Source organism: Dromaius novaehollandiae, chromosome 13 (assembly GCF_036370855.1).
Source record: "Dromaius novaehollandiae isolate bDroNov1 chromosome 13, bDroNov1.hap1, whole genome shotgun sequence".
In the NCBI taxonomy this organism is placed as follows: domain Eukaryota; kingdom Metazoa; phylum Chordata; class Aves; order Casuariiformes; family Dromaiidae; genus Dromaius; species Dromaius novaehollandiae.
The window spans coordinates 817,074-841,886 of record NC_088110.1 but is presented as its reverse complement, the minus strand read 5'-3'; the positions used below and the strand labels follow the sequence as shown (position 1 = coordinate 841,886).

General features: G+C 53.1%; 4 non-coding genes across 4 annotated transcripts; 2 read left to right on the top strand and 2 right to left on the bottom strand.

The window, feature by feature from the left end:
- Positions 1-4,513: 4,513 nt before the first annotated feature.
- Positions 4,514-4,585, bottom strand: TRNAE-CUC (transfer RNA glutamic acid (anticodon CUC)). The gene has a single exon. It is a non-coding gene; the product is annotated as a tRNA-Glu (tRNA).
- Positions 4,586-5,869: 1,284 nt separating this feature from the next.
- Positions 5,870-5,943, top strand: TRNAN-GUU (transfer RNA asparagine (anticodon GUU)). Its single transcript has one exon. It is a non-coding gene; the product is annotated as a tRNA-Asn (tRNA).
- Positions 5,944-7,766: 1,823 nt separating this feature from the next.
- TRNAH-GUG (transfer RNA histidin (anticodon GUG)) lies at positions 7,767-7,838 on the top strand. Its single transcript has one exon. It is a non-coding gene; the product is annotated as a tRNA-His (tRNA).
- Positions 7,839-8,937: 1,099 nt separating this feature from the next.
- On the bottom strand, positions 8,938-9,031 carry TRNAI-UAU (transfer RNA isoleucine (anticodon UAU)). The gene is made up of 2 exons: positions 8,994-9,031; positions 8,938-8,973 (listed from the first exon to the last, which is right to left on the bottom strand). It is a non-coding gene; the product is annotated as a tRNA-Ile (tRNA).
- Between the last annotated feature and the right edge of the window lie 15,782 nt (positions 9,032-24,813).

The window sequence follows — 24,813 nt, the reverse complement described above, 5'->3', positions numbered from 1 at the left end:
CTATCGGGACTTCCATTGTTACCTCTGGTGCGAGAGAAGCTGCTCTGTGGCACTTTGTCCAGGGCAGTGTCCTGCGGGGGTGCCGTTGCTCTTCTCAGGGGAGGGACGCAACGGCACTCCATGGCACAGGGATGTCAGGACGAGGCAAACTGTCAGGCTTTCATGAGGGGAGGAGCAGGACACAAGACCCACCTCGTTCTGTGCCAAGTGCTCTAGAATGTATTTGGACACGCTGTCCCAAATGGTAACAATCTCTGGAAAGCAAGGCAAAGAGGTATCATGCTCCAAGTCAGCCAGCTCACAACCATTCAGCACCCTGCTCACCCGGCAGGTGACAAGTGCAGGTGAGATGAAAAATACGGCCACTCCAATTCAAAACACGCCAGGTGCTCCACAGGACAGGAGTTGCAGAGCTGAGCTGCAAGGGCACGGCAAGGACACCTCCGCCCACTTCTAAGCAAGGCTCCTCTCCTTTCAGGTGTGGATGCCAAAGGCTGACCCACCCGCTAGGGAAACGGGGACTAGCTTTCCACAGCAGCGAGAGGACGCTGCAGCGCCCACAGGAGTCGCCGAGGCTCAGGGGAGCCCCAGCAGTCTCCCCTGCAGGACTCCCGGCTGCCAAACTCACCCCTGGGCCAGGAACAGATGAGCAGACCGCCCTCTCGTGGCGCCCACTTGCCCTGTCCAGACCGCCCCCACAGAGCCCAGCCTTTCCATGGCTTTCTCCTAGCTGATACCGTCTACAGCACTCAGGAAATACCTCCTGCAAGCCTTATCGTAATGGCCGAGATTCCTGAGCATTGGAAACACGTCCGGCCACAGGTTCTCCATCTTCGTGACCCCTCACACTCGATTAGGCCCTGGAGCAGGAGGGTGAGTAGGAAACTTCTCCTCCCGATCGCCTCCTCCTCCTTTGCACTCCCCCCCCCCCCGCCCCCTGGCAGGCTCTAGCACTGTCATGCAGCCTCCCTTCGCCCTCTCCTTTGCACTGCAAAGCAGCTGCTCCAGCGGAGAGCCGTGGCGAGAGCAGCCCCAGCACCTGGGCTTGCCCAGGCCTCCCAGGGAAGTGCGAGGAGGAAGTGTGCCCTCCCGTGGTGGGAGGGCAGCTGTGGCTGTGACCCCAGCCCATGTCACCAAGGAGCTGCCAGGCCTCCTGCCACCCCTCCCACAGACCCTGACAGCCTTTGCCCACCTTGGCCAAGGGCGACTGTACTGGGTGTTGTAGGGTGCTGCCTCCACTCCACGCTGTGCCACAGCGAGAGCCATGGCGGGGAGGTCCCCTGGCTGGGGCCTACCCCGTGCACTTCCAGGGTGCTCAGCAGTGCGATGGCCCCAGACGGGGATGCTGCGCTGTCATTGCTGGCTGTGGGGGCCGCGCTGGGCTCTGCCCTGAAGAAAGGAAGGGAGAAAGGAGGGAAGGAATAAAGAGGAGGGTCCTGGCTGTACTCCTCAGCCTCCGCAAAGCAAGGGCTGGTGCTGGTTAGGTACACCACAGCCTATCTGGGCAACCAGTGCCAGTGTTCCCTCACCCGTACAGTAAAAAAGGGTTTTCGTACGCTTAAGGGGGATTTCCGGTACTTCAGTTTGTGCCCATTGCCTCTCGTTCTTCCACTGGGAGCCACTGAGAAGAGGAATCAAACTGGGCTCAGCTGCTTGGAAGGCAGCCACGCTCACCACTGTGCCACCAAAGCACCTGGGCATGTCCCTGTGCCATGCCCCTCCAGGTGGGTCTTGCCTATTCCCTCCAGCTCCATCCACACACATCTACTCTTCCTGCACCTTCCTCCTCTCAGAGGCACAGAGTGCACCCTCAGCAAGTTTGCTGATGACACAAAACTGGCAGGAGTGGCTGGTACACCAGCGGGCTGTGCTGCCATTCGGAGGGACCTCGACAGGCTGGAGAGGGAGGCAGAGAGGAACCTCATGAAGTTCGACAAAGGGAAGTGCAGAGAGAATGCACCCAGGGAGAAAAAAACCCATGCAGCAGTACGGGCTGGGGGCTGACCTGCTGGAGAGCAGCCCTGCCGAGAAGGACCTGGGAGTCCTGGCGGACTGCTGGTTGACGATGAGCCAGCAATGTGCTCCTGTGGCCAGGAAGGCCAATGGTACCCTGGGCTGCATTAGGACAGGGTGCTGGGCAACGTGTGCTAGGTGTTCAGGTGGGCAAGAAGGAGGCTCCCAGGGAAGGAGCGCTTCCCTTGGTCGGCTTCCTGCCTTGCGAGAAGGCTTCCAGCCTCCCTTAGCTAAGAGGCGGGCTACTGGAGAGAAGACTTTTGTTCTGCCCCTTCTCCTGGCATGTGGTGGGGTCCTGGCAGTTGAGGCTGCCAAAGCACAGGCCTCCAGGCAGACCTCCAGCTGATGATACTGACTTCTCACCAGCGGCACTGAGGAGGCACGAAGGACAGGTGTGGGGCAGGTCCTGATGCTGGGGCCCCAGCAGAGATGTGCTGTGCGCAGTGGAAAAGGCCTGAGCATGGGCGACACAAGTACCCTCCTCTCACGTGAACGACACTTTCTCTTGCAGGAATTTGGGACTTGTGAAGCAAGCCATCATGCTGAGAAGTGCTGGGACGTCTCCTGGCTGGTTCAGGTGGAGCTGCTACCAGGAGCCCTGTGAGGAGCTGTCTCAGAGGGGTGGGCTTCTGCCTGGGCATAGCCCCCAGGGCCAGGGAAATGGGAACGTGCCTGATCCCAACCCGTACCCCAAGCGCCAGGGAAAGGCAGAGCCCGCTCTGCACACAGCTGCCCCCGGTGCTGGCTGGCCAGTGGGTGGTGCAGGGGGAGGGCAGGTGTGTCCAGCAGGCATTGTGGGCAGCCCTCTGCCCAGCACTGGCTCTTTCTGCTCCAGGGTCCCATCACCGCAAACGCACGTGGTGGGGTTCAAACAGAGCCTGTGAGCACAGCTGCCCAGGGAGGGAATTTGCTTTCCCCTGGTGCTAGAGGGAGGGAGAAGCATCACACATACAGAAGGGCAGAACGGGCTAACACTGGGCAGGCTATTTGCTCTTTTCAATCCCTCCCCCCCGGGATGGGTCAGAACATGGCAGCAGGGCCTGCAACCAGGGTCTCCTCCCTTCACCGGCTCTTCTGTGCAGCCTCCTGTGCCGGTTGAGCGTGGGGGCAAACAGAGCACTGGGCATCCTGAGTCACCGATGAGCAGGGCTTCCATTTGGGTGCCTCTGCACTCGCACCATCAACCCCAGGCCACCTCCACAAGACCGTTGAGGCTCTCCCCCGAAATCTCCACAAAGACATGGCTTCCCTTATGCCTCCAGAGGCACCGCTTGGCTGCACAAAAGTCAGTGCACTCACAAGTGTTGACACAGGCCAGAGACAGTGCCTAAAGGCACTGCCCCCTTCCAGCCCAAGGATGAGGCCTTTGGGATTCCTGGGGACATTTCCCAGCTGCAGGGCCAGGCCCAGCCAGGAGGAATGAAATGGTCCCCCCAGCCAAATCTGGGCACTTGGCCCTGCAAAAGGCAGCGCCTGCCCTGAAAACCCCAGGCAGAGCCCACGGCAGGGGCAGAGCAGCGGTGCAGCAGGAGCAGGCTGGGCCCGTGGCCCGAAGGGTGATTGAGCCACAAATCCTCTGCTGTGTAGCATTTCCCTTCCCTGTTTCTTCACATGACGCATCATGCCTTCAATTTGACAGCAAGTTCTGCCCACAGGGCTTGTCTGCCTGTCTGTGAGGGTGGCCGTCTAGCCTCTGCTCGCCAGCCCGCCTCTGTGCTGCTCCCTCTCTCCTGTCTTCGGGCCCCAGATCCGAGTGCTAGCTCAGCCCTGGGCGAGGAAGGGGCAGCATCGCAAGTGGGAGCTCCCTCTCCGTGGGGCCTGGCAAAGTCAGGACAGGCAGCTCCTGAATTGGGGCCAAGCTGGCTCTGGGATTTGGTGCTCTGGCAACGGGGGACCGTCTGAGGGTGCCCCAGAGCCGCTGACGGGCGGCTGTGTTGCAGGGCTGGGCTGAGTGGTCAGGGAGCCTGGTAGGGACCCTGTCCTGGACATAGCTGGCAAGTGATGGGTCGAGACCACGGAAGGGGAGCTTCCCAATGCCCCGGTGAGTGTGCAAGAGCACCAGCCCTCATGCCAGTGGTGCCATACACCGGGAAGCATGGGAAGGGTCTCTCATGGGCTTTACTGCAGAGTCGCCTGCTCCTGCCTCTGTGGGACTGGGTAGTGCAGGGAGCTGAGGTGTGAAAGAGAAGGCAGCTCCTGCGGCAGGTGGGTCACATCGCACAGAGCCAGAGACCCTTTCTGTGTCACCCAGTGCCTCCCAGGAGCCACAAGGAAAAGGGTATTCTGCAAGGGGATTTGGCAGAAGACAGGAGGAGTGCCCTGGAGCTGGATGCAGGAGGAAGCCCAGGATGGCTGTTGTAACAGAGGCAATGCAATGCCCGAACTGTTCCTTGTGGCTGCTGAGAGCTCTTCTGTTGTGGGTCTGAGAGGGTGCCCTTCCTTTCATTTCAGGCTGCCCCCAAGGTGAAAGGCCTGGCTTGCTGTGGCAATAGGGAGCCCTTTCCCTGGCTGGGAATCGAACCCAGGCCGCGGCAGTGAGAGTGCCGAATCCTGACCACTAGACCACCAGGGAGGAGATGCCCAATGTGCCTGTGCACCCTCCAGTGGGCACCAGCCCAGCCCTGCAGGGGACCAGCCCCTCCAACCACAGCCGGGCAGCAAGACAAATTGCCACGGCAGCTGGAGCCTGCCCGGGCAACTTGGCAGGCATTCTCCCTTCCTTCTGAGAAGGATGCCCTCGGCCTGGGCCTCTGGGCAGAGGGTGCCCTGCAATGGGGAGGCCCAGGGAGCGCAAGGTGGTGCTGGGGGGGGGCTGGTCACCGCTGGACACAGGTTTGCGCCATGAGCTATTGGCAGCGTGGCAGCCAGGCAAGGGCCTTGGGGGCTCTTTCTGCATGTTCAAATGCCCTTTTGTGCTGCCGAGATGGCCCCGGCTCTAGTCACAACACGCTGCCGGGAGGACACCACCAGTCCAGCTGCATGGCTCCTAACACCTTGGCAAAAACACCCTCCTGCATTGAACTCAGCTGCAGCTCTCCTAAGTGTGCCTCTGTGGAACGAAGCTGCCCGTATTTCCATCTCGAGCCAGGAGGTCTCACACACTGCTGTGCTCAATTGGCACAGAACTGGCTCCCTGGGAGGGGAGTCTGTCCTCTGCCAGGGTCAGTCCATCCCCACGCAGCGAGGAAACCACCGTGCGCCTCACTCAAATGCCTGCTCTGAAACAGCCCCTGCCCCAAGCACTTCTTATTCTGGAAGTCTCTGAGAAATGGTCCTGAGGGCGCTGACAGGGTCTGATGGTGCTGGGGCTCACAGGAAGCGCAGACAACACCCAGGACCTATGGGCAGTGGGCCCCGGGTGCTTGGGGCCCGTCCAGGAGATGAGCCTCCCACTGCTGGCACCACTTCTACACCTTGCTCCATGCAGGTGGGCCGGAGGGAGAGGAGCAAATCCCTCGCCCTGAGTCACCTCAGCCAGGTCAGCAGTGCTGCGTGCGTGGCCACTGTCCTGCTGCAGCACCAGGGGCAGAGCAGGTGGAGCTCTGCTAGGGCGCTCTCTCTAAGGAGAGCTGCGCCCAGCAGCTCTCTCTCGACACAGAGTGTGTGGGAAAGTGACACTGGAAGAGAGCGAGAAAAGGCTTGTCCCTGAGCCACCTCCACCACACGGTGCATGCACCTGCCCTCGAGCTGCACTGCTCTCAGTGCGGGTAGCAGCCTGGGAACGGGGGTGCGGCTCTGGCTCGGCCTTTCCCTGGCTCTTGGGATAGGGCCCAAGATCAGGGGCACTGCCAGTCCCTCAGCGCCGAGGTGCGTGATGACACAGAAGGAAGCATCACTGTGACAGCCCTTGGTGGAGGTCTCTGTGGCGCAATGGGTGAGCGCGCTCGGCTGTTAACTGAGAGGCTGGTGGTTCGAGCCCACCCAGGGACGGCCTCCTTTTGGTGGCACACCTGGGCTTGCCACACCGGGTGACACTCCTCTCGGGAAACTGCTCCTCTGCACAGTGAGTGGCTCTGGCTGCCTGCTCTTGTGCTGCTGCCCTTGCAGGCACTGCTGCCCTGCCTCAACCCATGTGCCAAGGCCTGACTGAGCCCTGGGGTAGAGGCCTCTTGGCACCCGTAGCAGCAGTTCCATCTCATACCCCGAAGAGCCTGCAGGCAAGCCTCAGAGGAGGCTGCTGCTCAGCCTTTTGCTCTGGCTTGGGCCTGACCACAGGAGCCCGCAGCACCTGGTCCTCAGCAGAGAGTCAGGATTTGCCTTTTCCCCTTCCCCAGCGGGGCTTCCACTCCCAGGCAGAGAAAGCACCAGCTCTCCAGCAAGTGGGCTGCTGCCCAGGGAAGTGTGACCAGACCCTGAGTCAAACTCTGTGCCCAGAAGACTTTAATCTAATTTCCTTAGACCCACCTAATTTAATTTAATCCCATCATGGTTTTCTTGTCCAAGTAAATCCCCACAATTTATGCATCCGCTGTACAAAGGAGACTTAGGTCCCGCCCGAGAAGTGATGCTGCTGTCTGTGTGGGGCTGAACTTTCCAACTTGCCCAAGAGACGTGAAACTGTCCTGCTGAGGACCTCTCAGGGCACCCCAGCTCTTAAGGCCGAGGTAGCAGCGGGCAAATCTTGTGTCTTCTCCCTTGAGTGGCTGGAGGGTCCAAGATTGGCTTGGAGTTGCTGCAGCTGCTTTGACTCTTGGTCTTGGAGCAGAGCATTTGTCTGAGAAGGAAAACTCTCCTTTTGGAGCCCTGAGGACACAGCTGAGCAGGCGGGACAAAAGGGCTGCATCAACACCCACAGGAGCCCTGCCTTGCCTGGCCTCTCTTCCTAGGACGAGCAGATGGGTCACTCCGGGGAGGTACCAGGGGGATGGCTCACCTTTGCTCCTTTGTGCCTCTGGGGACAGTGAAAAACCAGAGCAAAGAGATAAAGCGGAGGAGAAGGAGAGCTTGAGAAGGGCTGGGACAGTGCTCCGGAACGATCAGCTGGGCAGAAATCACAGCAGCCTGAGACAACAAAACCTGATGGCATGGGCTTCGAGCCCACCTTTCTGAGAAACCAGAGCCAAAATCCAGCTCCTTACACCACTCAGCTACATCACCTCACACATCATATCCGCTGCGGTATGCACCTGCCTTCCCCCTACACCAGCCCAGTCCCTAGGGAGGCACGTGAGGGCTTGCTCCGTTCAGGTGCTGGTCTGCGAGGACACAGACTCACGTTTCCTGACTGCTCCCTGCTAGCTTGCCTTCACCTGACAGCTGTGACTGCTCAGCCTTGCTGCTCCAGGGTAATGGGGATATGCACACATTTGCTGAGAGCAGGGTCTGAGTCGCCAGGCGCAAGGATTGTGTTCCCAGCACTCACAGGCTGTGGGGCCAACAGCTTGCTGAGGAGTGTTGAGAGCGGGCTGTTCAGGTGGGCAAGGAGGTAACTCCCGGGGAAGGAAGGGCTTCCCTGGGTCGGCTTGCCGCCTTGCGAGGAGGCTTCCAGCCTCCCTTAGCTAAGAAGCAGGCTACTGTTCTGCCCCTTCTCCTGGCATGTGGTGGGGTCCTGGCAGTTGAGGCTGGTGGCAAATGCGCATGATGGGGCTGCAGAGTCAGGTGAGCTTTCGTTGCTCACGTGAGCACGCATGGGGGACGGATGCTGCAGGATGCTGCAGGAAGGGCAGTTAGGAGGCCCTTGCTGTTCCCACCCTGTTGCCTGAAAGAGGCAGGCGGGAAATATGGCCCAGGGAGGCAAGGCAATCACACGGGCAGCTGTGATCGTATAGTGGTTAGTACTCTGCGCTGTGGCCGCAGCAACCTCGGTTCGAATCCGAGTCACAGCAAGGGTTTTGCCAAGCCCGCTGCCCGGAAAGGAGAGTTTGAAAAGACAAGGGAGGCATCTGCAAGGACGGGCCAAGGGGTTTGTTTCCACAGATGTCAAGGCCTAGGAAGGCGGTACAAGCTCTTCTGTGCTCTCTCTTCCAAACCTTCAGTGGGCTCATGCCTAAAATGATTTCCTGGTTTCTAGTGACTGTGCAGTGCCTTCTCCTGTGGGGCTGCCGTGGCAGCTACGCCTGCCTCTGGGAAAGCATTCAAGCTTCTCCATTCTCCAGGCAAAGCTTGAGAACTGAGAGACCCTGCCTGGAAAGCACCCAGCTTTTCACTCCCCTTTCTCTTGCCCTTGCTCCCCATTTTGCAGTAAGGAGACTCTCAGCTCCACACCACAAGCACCCTGCAACCCCAGCCCAACCGCGACTGCCATCCCACTCCATAGAGACCCAGCACCACGAGCTCTTCCCTGGGAGAAAGAGGACATGTTTTCCTTTGCGGAGAGCATGGGACTTTTCTGAGGTTATGCCACCACGCTTGAACCCTTCATTCCTGCTCCGGCCCAGCTGTAAGCTGTAAGCTAGCTGTGGGAAGGACACCCTCCGTGGAAGGGCAGAGCTGCCTTTCTCCCTTGCCTGCAGAGTGAGAGGAGCTGTGAGGCAGCAGCTTTTGCCTGCAGCTCCACCCCCGTGCGCGGCTGTGGGGAGCCAAGAGTGCTTCCTCCTGGCCTGCCTGGAGGTGGAAAGGTTGCCTAGGAAGGATCTGCCACAGCGAGGCTGGGCAGCTGGTGCTGGGAGAGTGTCTGCCTGGAGGGGAAATGCTGAAAAGCCAAAGGAAAACGAGAGCCTCTGAGCACTGGGTGGGGTCTGGATGCTGCAGGGAAGAGGTGCACCTGCTGCAGAGAAGGGAGGAGAGCCCAGCTCTGCCTCGGGGCTGCCGAACTGAGTGCTCTGCGGGCAGAGCCCAGGTCAAGCCTGGAACGGCCCCGAGTGCTTCTGCTGTTCCAGGGTGTCTGTATTGAGAGTTCCCAGGATGTCTGTATTGCGACAGATATCACTGCTAGAAAGCTGCGCTGCCCAAGGGAAGGGCAAGCACTGCTTGATCAAAAGCCCATGCTCCAGGTGAGGCTTGAACTCACACCCTCAGCATCCCTCTGCTTCGCACTGCTGTATAAGTACTGCGCGCTGGCCCATTGCGCCACTGGAGCACACTTGGAAAGGTGGACTGGAGCCCACGAGCAAACAGTTCTGCCTGTGATCACCATGGCTCATCGGCATTAACCTGGCACCTCAAGTGCTTTCCTCTTGCCTCGTCCAACAAGGAGCAGCAAGCGTGCGCCCCCCGTGGTGTGCCAGGCTTGCAATCTACCCCAGGCCACGGAGTGCCAGGGCGAAGTGTCCTTCAGCAGGGCTTAGCTGGCTAGAGCCAGGAAAGGGGAAACCACAAGCACTTGGCCCTGCTCAGCACTCTCCAGCACTGGGTTACCTCTGGCGTGTCCTCACAGAGGCAGAGAAAGAAAGTCCACATCTTGGAGGAAGCGTATGGGTCCACTGCTGGGAAAGGTCAGGTCAGCAGCGAAATGCATGTCTGCCTCTCTGTCCTGACACCCCAGTCACCAAGCATTTCTGAATGCTTCCCTCCTTGGGCTGCCCCTTCTTGGTGACCGTTGAGATGGGAGCAGGGAGGAGAAGTCATCTGCAGACTGCTAGAACTGGTTCCCATCTTTCTGCACCACAGCTCCACTGCCTGTGTGTGCCTCGAGGGCGTTTGCCCCAAAGGGGAATGCTTCTCTCTCTTGCCATTGCTCCAGAACACCCGGAGCCGGCAAAAGGTGTCTGAGGGAACACAGGCTAACAAGCAAATACCTTCCCCCCACGCTGGTATTTATTTGCCACCAGCCCGTATTTCTTCATCTGAAAGACACAGGCCGAGCAGAAGGAGCAACTGGCTCCTGTGAATATTGCCCGGACAGACTGCAAAGGGGCTATCGTGGCCGGAAGAGCATGGTGCATCAAGGATTTGCTTTTGGGCTCAGCCCAAGGAATGCATCACAGCAAGGGAGTTTAACAAAAGAAAGAAATGTCCTTGACTGCCTCCCTCTTCTTCTTTTACTTGCCAGCTTAATATTTCCATACCTGCTTAAGCCTCACTCAGAGCAGCATGTGCCTCATGGATTCAAGCTCCTGCTTAGACTCAAAACCACAGCTGTCTCAGGCCCAGGGCTGTGAATGTATGTGTTTGGCTTCTGTTCCTGCAAAACAGCGGTGTCAGGGTACAGCTGCATCCCCACAAGTCCTACAGCCCTTTCGGCAATAACCGCCTTAGGTCGCACAGAGTTGTCTTGGGACAATGGCCAAATCGCTCTCCTAGGATGGCCAGAGGAGCAGGCAGTTCAGCGTGGTCTTCCCTCATGGATTCGGTCCCATGGCTTCCTCCGCCTGTCCTTGTTCCCCTGATCCTTGCTGGGGCTTTGTGTTCGGTGTGAGGAGTCTTTGGGTAGATGCTGTAACCCCAGGATCTTGAGGATGGCCTGCCTCATGACACTGTGCGAGGGCGGGGGCGGTGCGGGGTGAGCTGCTGGCCAAGGAAGAGGACTGCTTCCCTGGCCCCACTCAGGAGTCTCACCCTGCTGTGACTGTCCAGCCCCTGGTGTTTCTTTCTTGTGCGCCTGCTGATGTCATCCTTCTCCCAAGGGAAGGGGTCAGGCTGTGACTCCACACAGTGCCAGGTGGCCCAGGGAAGGCAGGGCCGATACTAATGCTAATGCTAATGTGAATGTGAATGCGAATGCTAATGGAGGAGCTGGACGTGAGTCTCTGCACGGTGCTGTTAGGGCGCTGACACCGGTTCCTGGAGCACGTGCACTCCCAGTGACTTTCTGGACAAGCCCCATTTGTGGGTGCAGCCTCTTTGCCTGGACATGGAGCTGCAGGGCCTCCTAGGCCTCCTCCTCCAGGAAGAGGAGGAGGAAGTAGGTGGGTGCTTCTGGAAGTAGATGGGGACTGCCCTGGAGGGCAGTGGCACTGGCGGCACCAACCCGCGAACAGTCACCTCGTAGGATTCGGCACCAAGGCGGGGAGGCTTCCCAGATGGGTCTCTATGCACTTCCTCACTGTGTGCATCCGCAGTCTCCTCCTGAAGTCCTGTCCGAACTCCAGCCTTGATACGGGGCAATGATTGGCATGCCAAGGGCTTTGACCTGTGCTGGTCAGCGTCGTCTTGTCTGCCAGTGATACTGTTTTTCCCCACACCCTCAGACACTGAAAGAGCCAGAGGTGGGGAAAAATGCTCTTTTCACTTTGGCTGCTCTGAAAGCAGAACCTTAGGCCGTTGAAGAAGTACATGAAATGAGTAACTACAGCCATTAACCCAAAGAAGGAAAGATAAATGTGCATGGCGCTCAAGGAATGGAGTGGGCACTTATGCGGTCTGTCACCCAGCACAGGAGAAACACCACCACCCCCACTCCCAAGAACGTGCCAGCAGTGCATCCTGTTGGCTGCGCTCAGCTCTGCCAAGACATCGTTCTGCCGCTCTGTCCTCCCAAAGGCTGGGCTCACGCTGGCTCTTGGACCCTTTTGCGCAGCCGTTGTAGAGGTGCCCCACTGCAACATCTTTGAAAACCTAATTCAAGAAAGCTGTAAAAAAATCAAACCCTTCCACGAGGCAAGAGGGGAAGAAGGTCTAAAGAAGCCTTGGTGAGAAGGGCAAGTACAGGCATGCTGCTTTCCTGCCCCTTGGCCTTTTCCTGGTGGTGAACTGTGGGTGCAAGGCCTTTAGTCCACTGCCACTGACTGCTTTGCTTTGTTAAACGCTGCAAGGGCCGCATCAAGTCTGCTAAATGAGGTATAAAAGTTTGCCAGAATCCTAGGAGACCTAGGAAAGCTTGCAGCTGTTCTACAGTTGTAGGGACAGGATATTGCTGGGTAGTATTATGCACCATTTCAGGCAGGAGTGGCCTTCGTTTGTCCTGTCCATACTGCTCCTAGAAAGTGAACACTAATATCTGGTCCTTGTACCTTTTTTCGGTTCACGGCCCACCCCCTATCCTGGAAAGCATGTGCCAGTGCCATTAGCTGCTCTTTCACCTGATTTTCAGATGGTCCCATTATCAAAATATGATTGATGTAATGATGACTAGTGCATTCTGGGAGAGGTGTTGGGAGGTCGGCAGCGACCATTTGATGACATATTATGGGGCTATGCCTATATCCCTGCGGAAGCACCTGGAATGTATACTGCTTAGCATTCCAAGTGAAGGCAAAGTGGTCCCTGTGAGGCTGGGGATATAGCAACAGGGGAAAAGGCATTTGCCAGATCCACCACAGCCTTCCATTCCTGCAAATTTTTGCCCACTTCTTTTAACAAGGTCACCATATTGGGGACCACTGCCATCAGGGGTGGGACCACCTTATTCAGTTCTCTGTAGTCCACAGTCATACGCCATGAGCCATCCAGCTTCCGCACAGGCCACACTGGGCTATTAAAGGCCGATTTAAAGGGCAAGGTGTATTATCTGTGCATGGGACAGAGCATCTATTGTTTCCTGAATTTCTGTTTCTCCTCCTGGTGTGCTCTACTGTTTTATTTGCACAACGACAGGTGGTATAGGCAAATCTACAGGGTCCCATTTTGGTAGCCTCTGATTAGAGTGATTACTCGCACTTGTGGCAGTGAGGGACTCCTTCCAAAAGAGAACAATGCTTGCATTGTGTGTATATCTCAACCTAGGAACACATCAATTCCTAAAATAGATTCATGAATAGGTGCCAATAAGACTGGAGTGGAGAAGGGAGGGCTTTTCCCAGTCACTAAAGTAACTATTGCCTGCACAGCGAGGGTGGCAGAGCCGCCCAAACCGCAGATGTGCGCTGTTGCTTTTCCAAGGTTTGGGGCACTGTGTAACGCTGTAACTTCTGCTCCCGTATCTACTAAAGCAAGCACAGCTATTTCCCCTCCCGAGCGCCATCTAATTCGCCGGGGGACGTATGGGCATCGGTCCCCCGGATGATGCGCTGCAACCCACGCTCGGATTTCAGGGCACCTGCCTCTCCTTCATTGTGTCTTAGCAGGCAGCTTCCAGGGAGCACTTGGTGCAGGTGGGGCAGCAGACTTAGCTCAGTTTTGTTGATTGGCAGGCAAATGCTGCCAGTGCTTGGATAAATCAGCAGTGGGCAAGCCACTGATCTCATCCCACGATATCCCCACCTGCAGCAAGTCAGTCCACGCCTGTTTTTGTGTGACCTTTCCTCTCGCTTCAGTCGTTCCTCCCTGTCTCTTTGCTCCAACTTTCTGAGCCACCCTTAGCTGTGTAGAATCTGGTCCACCCACCAAAGCCAGGTCTCGCAAATTATTCGCCAGCACTCCTACTGTACCAGTAGCAGGCATCGCCATCCCTAACAGGAATGGTTTCAAGGCACTTGGGGGCCCTTTCGATAGCTGCGTTTTCATTTGCTGTGTTATTTCTACACCATCTGGACCATTACCGTCCGCTAATCCAGTGGCTGCCCTCAACTGTTGCAACATATTTATTCCTTCTTCCATGGTACGCCAAGTCCCCACCATGGCAGCCAGCTCACCCACAGGCGGGTAAGCCCCTACCACCGCGGCACGTAACCACTGATACAGCGAAGGAGCAACTACAGGGTAACCAGCGTTGTCTCATGCAAACGTAAGTTGGGAGAGATAATGCTGCACTTGAGCGTCCGTGGACAACAGGCTCATTAAATTCAACTCTTCCCTTAATAACGTTAATGATCCAGCCCCATTGTCCCAGGCTCTCACCATCCATGCTGGTAATAACTCCCCCGGTTGTTGCTGAAATGTAGTCAAAAACTCACATAATTCCTTTGGCGTATGAGGCCTTGACTGCTCTATGGTATGCCTATTTATCTGTCGCTCCCCCCGCATCTGAACAAGCGGCCGCACCTGAGTGTTACTGGGTTCTTGCTCGATATCAAACTCAATTTCCAAGTCAGATGAGGTACTCCAAATACTACCATCCCACTCCTCTGGATCCCAGGAAGGCTGAGTTACAATCGCCCACACCTGAGAAACAGTAAGCAGCTACCTTCCCATAATGCCCGTGGCACTTGTTAGCCATCCATAAAGCTAGCTGCTCCATCTTATGGGTTAAATCTTGGCTTTTCTCAGCTCATGCTGTAATCACTTCTTGGGCTATCGCTTTTGCATCTCGCAAATCCCCCACCTCCTTTCCAACTTTTTCACTTGGTGCTGCAAAGATACTATATCATTATCGAAGGCTCTAATAGCAGCTAGCAACACCCAGCCAAGCCGTCCGGCTAACTTTTGAGAGGCTTCCGAGGCAGCTCGAAAGGGCATAGCTCACAAAGCAGATTCAGCTGCCTTCGGGGTGACGTCTTCTCCTTTTGCCAGCTCCAGCCAGTCCGCTGGGACTGCCAGCATGGCAAGAAATGTGGCTACCAGCCCCCACTGCTCAGTCTGGGGCCATCCAGGTGGTCGAGGGTGAGCAACTTCCCTCGGCTCTCGCCTTCCCCCTTCGCCTTCTTAGACCATGGCATTGTTATTTGTGTGTCCTGCTGACTATCGCAATTGTGGGTGCAAGGCAGGGGCGCCGCCCCGACCCCAGGCAGGGACGGATACACAAATACAAAGCACACAAGGATCGTTAGAAGGTGTTTATATTACCTCTGGGTCTATGCGGGAGTTCCCCACTGTTATCCCAATCGAGGCAATAAGAAGATCGGAGAATCCCTGGCACCACTGACCGTCGGTCCATGGCAAGGAACCCGGGGAGGGGGAACTAATAGGTTTTTATGCAACAGGCACACACGCAATAAACAGAATTATGTTATGATTGTGAAATGGTTGTGTGATATTATAGCCACTAAAGCATGCCAAGCTAGGGGTTGTAAGAGATTAGATGTGCAGGACAGCTTACACTCTTTCTTTTCCCTCCTGGGACAGTCTACCTAGTTCCCATCACCTGTCTCCTCGACATTCTTCCGCATTACTCCATACATGAACACAGGTGTGAAGGAAGGGTCATGTGTGGTTGTGTGTGTGTGTGTGTGCGCGCGCGCGCATGCGCGCTGTCCTGACTGTGGGTTAGGAGTTGGTGTGTTAAAGAATAGCGAACTGAAACTGTCTAGAGGTAGCCGCTTAGCACAACTTATATAAAACTTGCTTAGCATGAGTAGCTAAATTTGCTGAAGCCTTAGGCTGCACTTAGATAAAATAATGAACTTTTACTTAGTCCAGTAAGAAAAGGGCCTCAGAGCTGGTTCAAGCTGGGAAGAGAAGGAAGTTACAAGCAGTCTGCATTCCTGCGTCTCACACTCCGAAAGGGAGGGTGTCTGCAGGAATGCGTCTCACACTCCGAAAGGGAGGGTGTCAAGACTTTGAAATAAGACCGGAGCAGGGCATTAGGACCTTGAGGGACAAAGCCTTAGCTCACTGCTGGGACAGTGTTAATTGTTATGATTTAGAATCACCTCCTCCTCAGGACCTTAAGACACAACAGTAAGACCCAACAGAAACAGAGGTACAACCGTCATCAGAGACCGCAAAAAACAAAAATAAGGAGAAAAACAGCTTACCTCAGAATGACGATGAGACCCAATGAGGAGAAGGAGACCCCAGACCAAAAAATTACTATGGGTCTAAATACCACGTGAGGGGTGGGAAATGTAAGTTGAAAAAACTATAATTGCCCAGGATTTGTTTATGTTAGGGTCCCTCTTAGGAGGCACCCAGCTCGAGCTATAATTATGGCACGGACGTGATTAAAATTTCATTTGTTTTGATTTGGCTCTGAACTTTACTTGCGGGAACCTAGGGTCGAGCCCTGTTATGGTGGCCAACAAGCCTAATTTCCTTAACAGTTTGGCACCCCAGATGGGACCCTATGTGACCATTGTCCGGGCCTCTCGTCTCCAAACGATCATCTGGCGCCATCAGGTGAGTTCACCTGGGATCTTTGGCAACGAGAGGCACGGAGAAGGTGAGTCTTCAATTCCCACCTAAATTCTAAATTCTGGTCTGGTAACAGTGCACTGAAGGGGTACACAGGCTGATCACCGTAAGGCGTACCAGGCAGGGGGGTACGTGGGCTGGCCACCGTAAGGTGTACCAAGGGGACGGGTGCGAGTGCCATCCCCAGGGAGACGGGTGCGAGTCCCATCCCCAGGGTTTGAGTGGGTTGTAAGTCCCAGCTCGGTCCAGCCGGAGGAGGGGTGCGCAGCCTGATCAGCATAAGGCACACTGCAAGACTGTAAGACAGAAATCTAGAGTCACTGTGACTGGTGTGAGTGTGAACAGTACTCTGTGTGTGTGTGTGTGTGCGCGCGTGTAGCCTGGGAACCAACCAGGGCGCCCATCAGCTGATGAAGCCACCCGCTGCGAAGGCACAGCAGTCCTAGCAGTTAAAGACTCGGGTGGTGTGAGTGCGGTTCCCAGAGAGTGAGAGAGAGTGTGTGATCCCACCAGACACAGGGACTGGTGTTACTGGTAAGGAAGTGCGCTGCTTGACTTGCTTAAGACGCACTTTTCAGGAACTCAATATGGGGAATAATTTCGGCATAGAAAAGGGGACGCCCTTAGCCGAAATTTTGGAAAACTGGAGTACCAAAAAAATCTAAGGAAAAAAGGTTGATCCAACTGCGTCAGGAGGATTGCCCATTCCTGACAAAGGAGGGAAACCCAGCGGAACGGTGGCCACCGCAAGGGACTTTTGATCAGCAGGAACTAACTTTCTTGTGAAATCGTCTAGAAGACAGGTTTCCAACTCAAATGGATTACTGGTATGTTTGGGATAACTGGGCATGGGCACGGGAGCATTTGAGCCAGGAGGGAGGGAGGAAAGAAACCTGCTGAAGGTAACACTCGTGTTAGCAGATACTAGTATCCCGGACTGTGCTCCAAAATTTTCTGCTCCACCTTATATGCCTGATGTTCTATCTGTCATTACTACTCCTTCTCCTCCTCCTTCTCCCTCTTCTCTACCGGCTGCCGGATTCTATCCTATGATCTCCAATGTGCTGACTAATCCTGCCGCTTTACAGCCGGGGGAAAGGGAGGGGCCAGTCCCCCCCTCCTGTGCTGTGGGTATTTACTAATCAACCCCGGGACCCTGGCGATCTCGCCTTATGGGACGGGGGTAAAATGCAGAGATTAAGAAAAGATGCAGAGCAATGTGTCCAGTTGTTTTCTAATATATGCACTGGGCACAACCCAAACTGGAGTGATACCCAAATTCTTTTGAGGGAATTATTTCAACCAAAAGAATGGGATAATTAAAGATGTGGAAGAAGCACAGCAAACCAGGGGAATAGAAACCTCTGGCTAGCAAATGATCCAAATTGGGATTGTAATAATGCAGGAGATAGAGCTGTGTGTCAAACAGGACTTTGAAATTTAGCAGAAGTAATTAGAGCATGCAGAGAGTTAGGAGTAAACTGGACTGAAGTGCAAGAATGCAGACAGTGATTAGATGAACACCCCCACGACTATGGGGGACTTTTGCAGTAAGCCCTGCTAAAATATGGAGGAATGACCCCACAAAACTTCAATGATGCTCTCGCAATTAATGTTTTTATAGATCAAGCAGCCCCTGATACACAAAAGTACTTTAAAGAGCATATGCCAGGCTGGCAAGGGGAGGGGGCGTGGCAGAACCGGAGGAGATAGATGGAATCAAAGTGAACGTGGTGTACAAATAAGAGTTAATGATGTTTGTTATTATTGTGGGGAACAAGGACACTGGAAGCAGGAATGCCCAGTGAGGCCCTGTGTACTTGGGAATAGAGGGGCCAGCACGAGAAAATCAAACACTAAGAATGAGACCAGGCAATTCCCAGTCAGTCCACAATGACAGGAGATAGGAGACTCAGAAAATACTGTGGAAATTGGGATAAATTTATGGGATATAAATTTGGATTTGAGGGGCAGGTAATGGCAAATATAGAAGGTTTAGAAGTTCCCTTTCTAGTAGATACTGGAGCCACCCTTTCCCTCTTAAATTTTGAGCCTAAAGGATGCAAGTCATCAGATAAAATAATGATGCAAGGAGTGATGGGAAAAGGTGAACGAATGTTATCTAAGCCCTTATTGCTCACTATTGGGGGTAAAACAGTGTGGGGACGTTTTATAATTTCCACAGACCCGCCCTCTTGCCTCTTAGGGAGAGATCTCCTGCAAGCCTCGGATACTCAGATCTGTTTACAGCTGGAAGGGATAAATTTAATAATTATGGGCTCATGTGTTCTGGCTAAGACACCAGAACCAGAGTCAACTATTCCAACAAGTTCAGAATCAGTTTCTAAAAAGTTATGGAGCTCTTCAGGAATGGATGTTGGACTACTGAAATCAGCTAGTCCAGTCTTGATAAAAACAAAGGGGGGGTTGCCTCCCACAGTTAAACAATACCCTATTCCAAAGGAAGCAGAGAAGAGTATCCAAAAACAAATCAATCATTATTTGAAACTGGGTATCCTTAGAGTCTGTGAATCCCTGTACAACACTCCGATTCTGCCGGTTAAAAAGAACAGGCAAGATTCTGATGGTGATCCGGAGTATCGGTTTGTACAAGACTTAAGGGCTATAAACCAACATGTAGTTGCTCCACATTCAGTAGTTCCCGACCCCTCAACCATTTTACTACAAATACCTCATTGGGCAACTTATTTTACTGTGATTGACCTAACGGCAGCCTTTTTTAGTATACTGATAGCTGAAGATAGCCAAGATCTCTTTGCTTTCACTTGGAAGGGACAACAATTAACTTGGACGAGGTTGCCACAGGGATTTACTGGGTCTCCGACTATTTTTTCGCATATACTCAAAAATGACCGCTCAGCTATCGAACTTCCAGGACATTCTATATTAATACAATATGTGGATGATTTGTTATTAGCAAGTAAAGATTATGAGACATGTTTAAAAGATACTGTTTCTCTATGTAACGCTCTTGCAGAAAAAGGGCATCGGGCATCTCTGTCTAAACTTCAGCTGTGTCAACGAGAGGTAAAATATTTGGGTTTTATCTTAAAAGAAGGACACAGGTTAGTTGATTCAGAACGAGTGAAGACAATTCTTAATATGCCTCATCCTGTAACAAAAAAACAACTTAGGGGATTTTTAGGAGCTGTAGGATTTTGCTGACCGTGGATTCCTGGGTTAGCAGAACTTACTAAGCCTCTAGTACAGGCAACAAAAAAGGAGGAGATAGAGCCTTTGGCCTGGGGCCCAGAAAGGGAGAAAGCTTTTACATCTGTGAAAAAAGCATTGGTTTCAGCCCCTGCTCTAGGATTACCAGATTATAGCAAACTATTTGAATTATTTGTCCATGAACGACAGGGAGTAGCAAGTGGGGTACTCACCCAAAAACTAGGTCCTCACCGTAGACCAGTGGCCTATTACTCCACGCAGCTAGATGAGGTAGCTAAAGGCACTCCAGGATGCATCAGAGCAATAGCAGCTACGGCAGCTCTTATTGAAAAAAACATGACCTGTAGTTTTGGGTCACTCATTGACTGTGTATGTGCCACATGAAGTAGAACTGTTAATGAAACAATACGCGACTCAAGCACTATCCCCACAGAGAGCTCACCGCTATGAACTGATAATACTGCATGCAGATAATGTGACTTTAAAGAGATGCAATATCTTAAATCCAGCAACACTATTGCCTCTACCAGAGGATGGAGAGCCGCATCATTCCTGTGAGCAGGTGATCGTCAGCTTGAGCAAGCCCCGGGAGGACCTTAAAGAGGAACCTTTGGAGAACCCGGACTTAGTTCTGTTTACAGATGGATCATCCTATTATTTGGATGGAAGGCACCACTCCGACTATGCTGTCACTAATGTCTTTGAGGTACTTGAGGCCAATCCTTTGTCTCTGTCTGTAAGTGCTCAAGGAGCAGAATTAATAGCATCGACCCAAGCAGCAAAAATAGGTAAGAACTTGCGGGTAAATATCTATACCGATTCTAAATATGCATTTGGAGTATGTCATGCAACAGGGATGTTATGGAAAGAACGAGGATTCTTTTCGTCATCAGGAAAGAAATTAGCTAATGGAGAAGAAATACGTGATTTGCTGGAAGCAGTTCAACTGCCCAAAGAAATTGCTGTAATACACTGCCCAGCCCATACTAAAGACACTACAGAAGTTAGCAGAGGAAATGCTTTAGCCGACGCTGCTGCGAAGGCTGCAGCTCGACAGCCTCTGAAAGAATGTATGGGGGCAGTTCCAAGGATGGACCAGAGTGAGTGGCCAAACTTAATAGACCCCAAAACTATGTATGAAAAAGACTGCTCAGTGGAAGAGAAAAAACAATGGGAGCAGTGGGAAGCAAAACAAAGTGATGATGGAATATGGACAATTGGAGGAAAACCAATTCTACCAAAAAAAAAATATTTAATTACTACAGCTAGGTGGTTTCACGATAAAGCTCATGGGGGAGCTGAGGCAATAGCTAAGCAGGTACAGAAAGTATGGGCCGCTCCAGGAATTCATGCAGCTGCTAAAAGAATAACAAATAGCTGCCCAACCTGCCAGAAGTTTTCAAATAACAAGCCAAGCTCAGATTTAGGGGGGGCGACCATGGGCTTACTTCCCTTTCCAGAAGCTACATAATAGATTATGCGGATATGCCATCTGCCAATGGGTACAAACACTTGTTAGTGATAGTAGATCAGTTATCAGGCTGGGTAGAAGCTTTCCCAACAAGAAAGGCTGACACAGGGGGAGTGGTAAAAGCCTTACTGAAGGAAATCATACCCAGGTATAGGGTCCAAGAAGCCACTGATTCAGATAGGGGTGCCCATTTTATGGCAAGCATAATCACTCAGTTATATAAATCATTAGGAATAAAAAGAAACCTATGTACCCCTTATCACCCACAATCTTCAGGACAAGTAGAAAGAATGAATAGAACATTAAAAGAAAAAATAGCAAGAAATGCACACATGCTAGCCTAAAATGGCCAGAAGCATTAAACTTAGCTCTATGGGATGTTTGAAATGTCCCATGGCAACCCGTAGGACTAACACCAGCAGAAATTCTCTTTGGGAGACATTTAGCTGTACTAGAGACTTATTATTCCAGCTAAGACCAGCCTGTTAGACAGAGATGAACGACTAACCCAGTATGTTCTAAGTATGCAAAAAGGTTTGAAAATCTTAAAACATATATATATATATGCTCAATGATATCAATCCACACCACCTGAAATACAAGTGCTTGGTATACAGCCTGGGGATAAAGTTTTAGTTAAAGTATTTTCACAAAAAATCCAAGTTAAAACCTAAATGGAACAGGCCATATACTGTCATACTATGTTCTTATTTTGCTGTTAAAGTTGAACTGTACTTGTATATGTTGCAGAAGAATGTGTATGTGTAAGAACACTTTGTAATCTTATATTCATAGATAACTGTTGTAGATATAAGTAATCACTCAAATATTTGTATTTGTAACTTTACCAAAGATTATGGGATGCGACTTTAATTATTCAGCTCCTATTAGATCTTATCAATTGTTACAATCTAATTATACATTAATTCAAAATTTACTACCTACCCCCATTGGGATGAATCTCACCCTGGTAAAGAAACTACTACAACATGATGATTTGCGTCGACTGCTAGAAAGCACCGGAAACAGTGGACAGAAAACTCTAATCACCATTCATCATGATGCGGAAGAGATACACCACGTCTCGGAAACGATGAAAAGGGACGGAGAACATCATGGCTGGGAAAATCTTCTAGGGTGGTCACCAACTACAACAGCGATTTATAATCATGTGTTGCACCCAGTAGTACTTGTGTTAACTTTAACTGTGTTATGCCTATTGCTTATGATCATATTATGCATAAGATTATGGAACGTGATAGTACGCCTTGAAAGGCTTCGAGAACTCTGTTTAAAGAATTAGCAGGGATGCTTCATAAAAACAAAGGGGGGAACTGTTAAAGAATAACGAAATGAAACTGTCTAGAGGTAGCTGCTTAGCACAACTTATATAAAACTTGCTTAGCATGAGTAGCTAAATTTGCTGAAGCCTTAGGCTGCACTTAGATAAAATAATGAACTTTTACTTAGTCCAGTAAGAAAAGGGCCTCAGAGCTGGTTCAAGCTGGGAAGAGAAGGAAGTTACAAGCAGTCTGCATTCCTGCGTCTCACATTCCGAAAGGGAGGGTGTCTGCAGGAATGCGTCTCACACTCTGAAAGGGAGGGTGTCAAGACTTTGAAATAAGACCGGAGCAGGGCATTAGGACCTTGAGGGACAAAGCCTTAGCTCACTGCTGGGGCAGTGTTAATTGTTATGATTTAGAATCACCTCCTCCTCAGGACCTTAAGACACAACAGTAAGACCCAACAGAAACAGAGGTACAACCGTCATCAGAGACCGCAAAAAACAAAAATAAGGAGAAAAACAGCTTACCTCAGAATGACGATGAGACCCAATGAGGAGCAGGAGACCCCAGACCAAAAAATTACTATGGGTCTAAATACCACGTGAGGGGTGGGAAATGTAAGTTGAAAAAACTATAATTGCCCAGGATTTGTTTATGTTAGGGTCCCTCTGAGGAGGCACCCAGCTCGAGCTGTAATTATGGCATGCACGTGATTAAAATTTCATTTGTTTTGATTTGGCTCTGAACTTTACTTGCGGGAACCTAGAGTCGAGCCCTGTTATGGTGGCCGACAAGCCTAACTTCCTTAACATGATGGGCATGCACATCCACTCTGTGGCATGCATGTCTGTATGCTGCGGGCCATGTATGGGTGTTATTCTGTTAGGGCTCTGCAAATAACTGTGGAGGAGCACAGGGGCTTTAACAGCTCTTCCTTTCATCTTTCCTGCAGCACTGTCCCTTGTGAGGCACAGGCTGGTTACTGCAGCTGTGAACAAGCACCTGCCACTTTTCTTTTGCCCTGGTAGGTAGATTTTAATACCTCCTTTGCTAAGAGCTGCATGGCTGCAATGGACGCCACACTGAGAACAGCCGTGGGAGCTCCCACGCTGACAGGCCTCCACTTGGCACTACAGCTGCAGTGCCTTGGGACTGGTCGCTCTTCAGGCCCAGGCAGGCTTCCGCAGCTAGCAAGATGGCTCAGGACCATGCTTCCAGACTTCCCCGCAATGTTCACATTTCTTCTGCGCAGCCAGCAAGTCCTGGTACCTCTCCCTTTGATCCTGGAGAGTCATCTGCTGCCCGGGGCTAGGGCATTAGAAAGGAACCGCTTGGTTTTAGGCACAGGCAGAAGGGCACGGAAAGGCTGCAGGCCTAGTGCAGGCCAGGTCTTCTGGGACCTGCTTCTGCTGGCATTTCTGGGCTTTCTAGGATGGGACAGGGGCCCCAGTGTCCAAGGCAAGGACATGACAAGGTCCCATGTGCCGGTAATCAGCCTGCAGAGACGATCCAACCGGCATCGATCCACAGGGCAAGGCATCTGGGTGTGGAGACTTGGGGAGGCAAGGATGGAGTGTTCGTTATGAAAAGGGAGAGCCAAAAGCCTGGAGGAATCCTTTCCTCTTTGGTAGCCACAATGTTCCGATGCCATCTGGAAACCCTACCCCTGGGTGCCCAACACCTGCCCCTGGCCTGGAAGGGTGCCTGGTCCCCGGCCACAGCCTCCAAAGCCTCTTGCTCTCCCACGAGGGACCCCCGCAGAAGACACCCCCCCCCCCCGCCTTCCCTTGGGTGCTCCTGGGTGTGGAGGGAAGGCCAGTAGAGAGGAAGGGGAAACACCAGCCCTAGCCGGAGAAATTTACCAGAGGAAGTGCTTCTCTTGGGGTTCAGCTCTACTCTCTGTTTCCACTCCTCCCAATGCACTTGGTAAGTTTCCAAGAGCTGCAGGGTGTGGCTTGCTCCTACGGAAAGATGGCTGCAACAGCAGGGAAGAGTGCTCTCTCCCCTTCTGGCTGAGGCTCTCCTGCCTCTGCTCTCTACCAGCCCCTGCCCACACACTCCCATTGGTACCCACAGCCTCCAACTCGCCAGGCAGCTTGGGGCTGCCTAGCATCAGAGTCTAGCCCGGGTCATTCCCATGCCGTGAGAAATCAGCGGACGCCATACCCAGCCCCAGAGCTGAGGAACTGGGGCTCCTCACACCTCGGACAGCTGCTGCCGCTCAAGTTTCCCAGGCCGGGGCTGGGGCTGGGGCACACTTACTCTTTGTGCAGCCGCGGCAGCCTCTCTGGCTTGCCCCTCTTCTCCTCTGCTCTGTGCACGAAGGCAGCAGTCCGCTCCTCTTTTGCAAGCGGGGGCACTGGTGAGGGTGGCCAAGCCTCCAGCAGTGTCCCGTGATGCCGCCAAGCCTCCATTGGCACCAGAGCACAAATTTGAGGCTGCTTCTAACCTCCCTCAGGCCCTCTCAACTCGCAGCACTGGAGAAGCCAGCAACTGCAGGGCCTGTGCGTCCTCCAGCCCAACTGGTCTGGTCTGCCCTCAGAAAGCCCCAGGAGAAGCACGGCCCCAGGCAGGGACCCTGCAGTCATAGCCTGGCCGGGGTTCAGCACAGCTCCCTGCTGGCCCCACTCTCTCTTGCTGACGTCGCTCGTGACAAGGTGAATGAGGGCAGGGAAAGGCTGTTTTTCAGAGCTGCAACCATGAAATGCAATGCTCCAGTGGAGTTCAACCAGACCACAGCACGGAGCCACTGAACGGGGTTGGCTGGAGAGGACCTCTGGAGAGCTCTGGTCCAAGGCCCCGCTCCAAGCAGGGCCACGTAGAGCCCGCTGCCCAGGGTGTGTCCACCTGAGGGCTGAATGACTCCAAGGGTAGAAATCCCACAGCCTCTCTGGGGCCCTGTTCCCAACTTTCACCACCATCATGGTGGAAACATTTCTCCTAACACCCAGCTGGAAGCTACCCTTTTGCAGCTCTGTGCCTTGTGCCTCTCATCCTGTCACTGTGCGCCTCTGAGAAGAGCTGGCTAAGTTGCCTCTAGCCCTTCACCCTGGGTAGTTGCAGACACCAAGGACACTGCCCCTT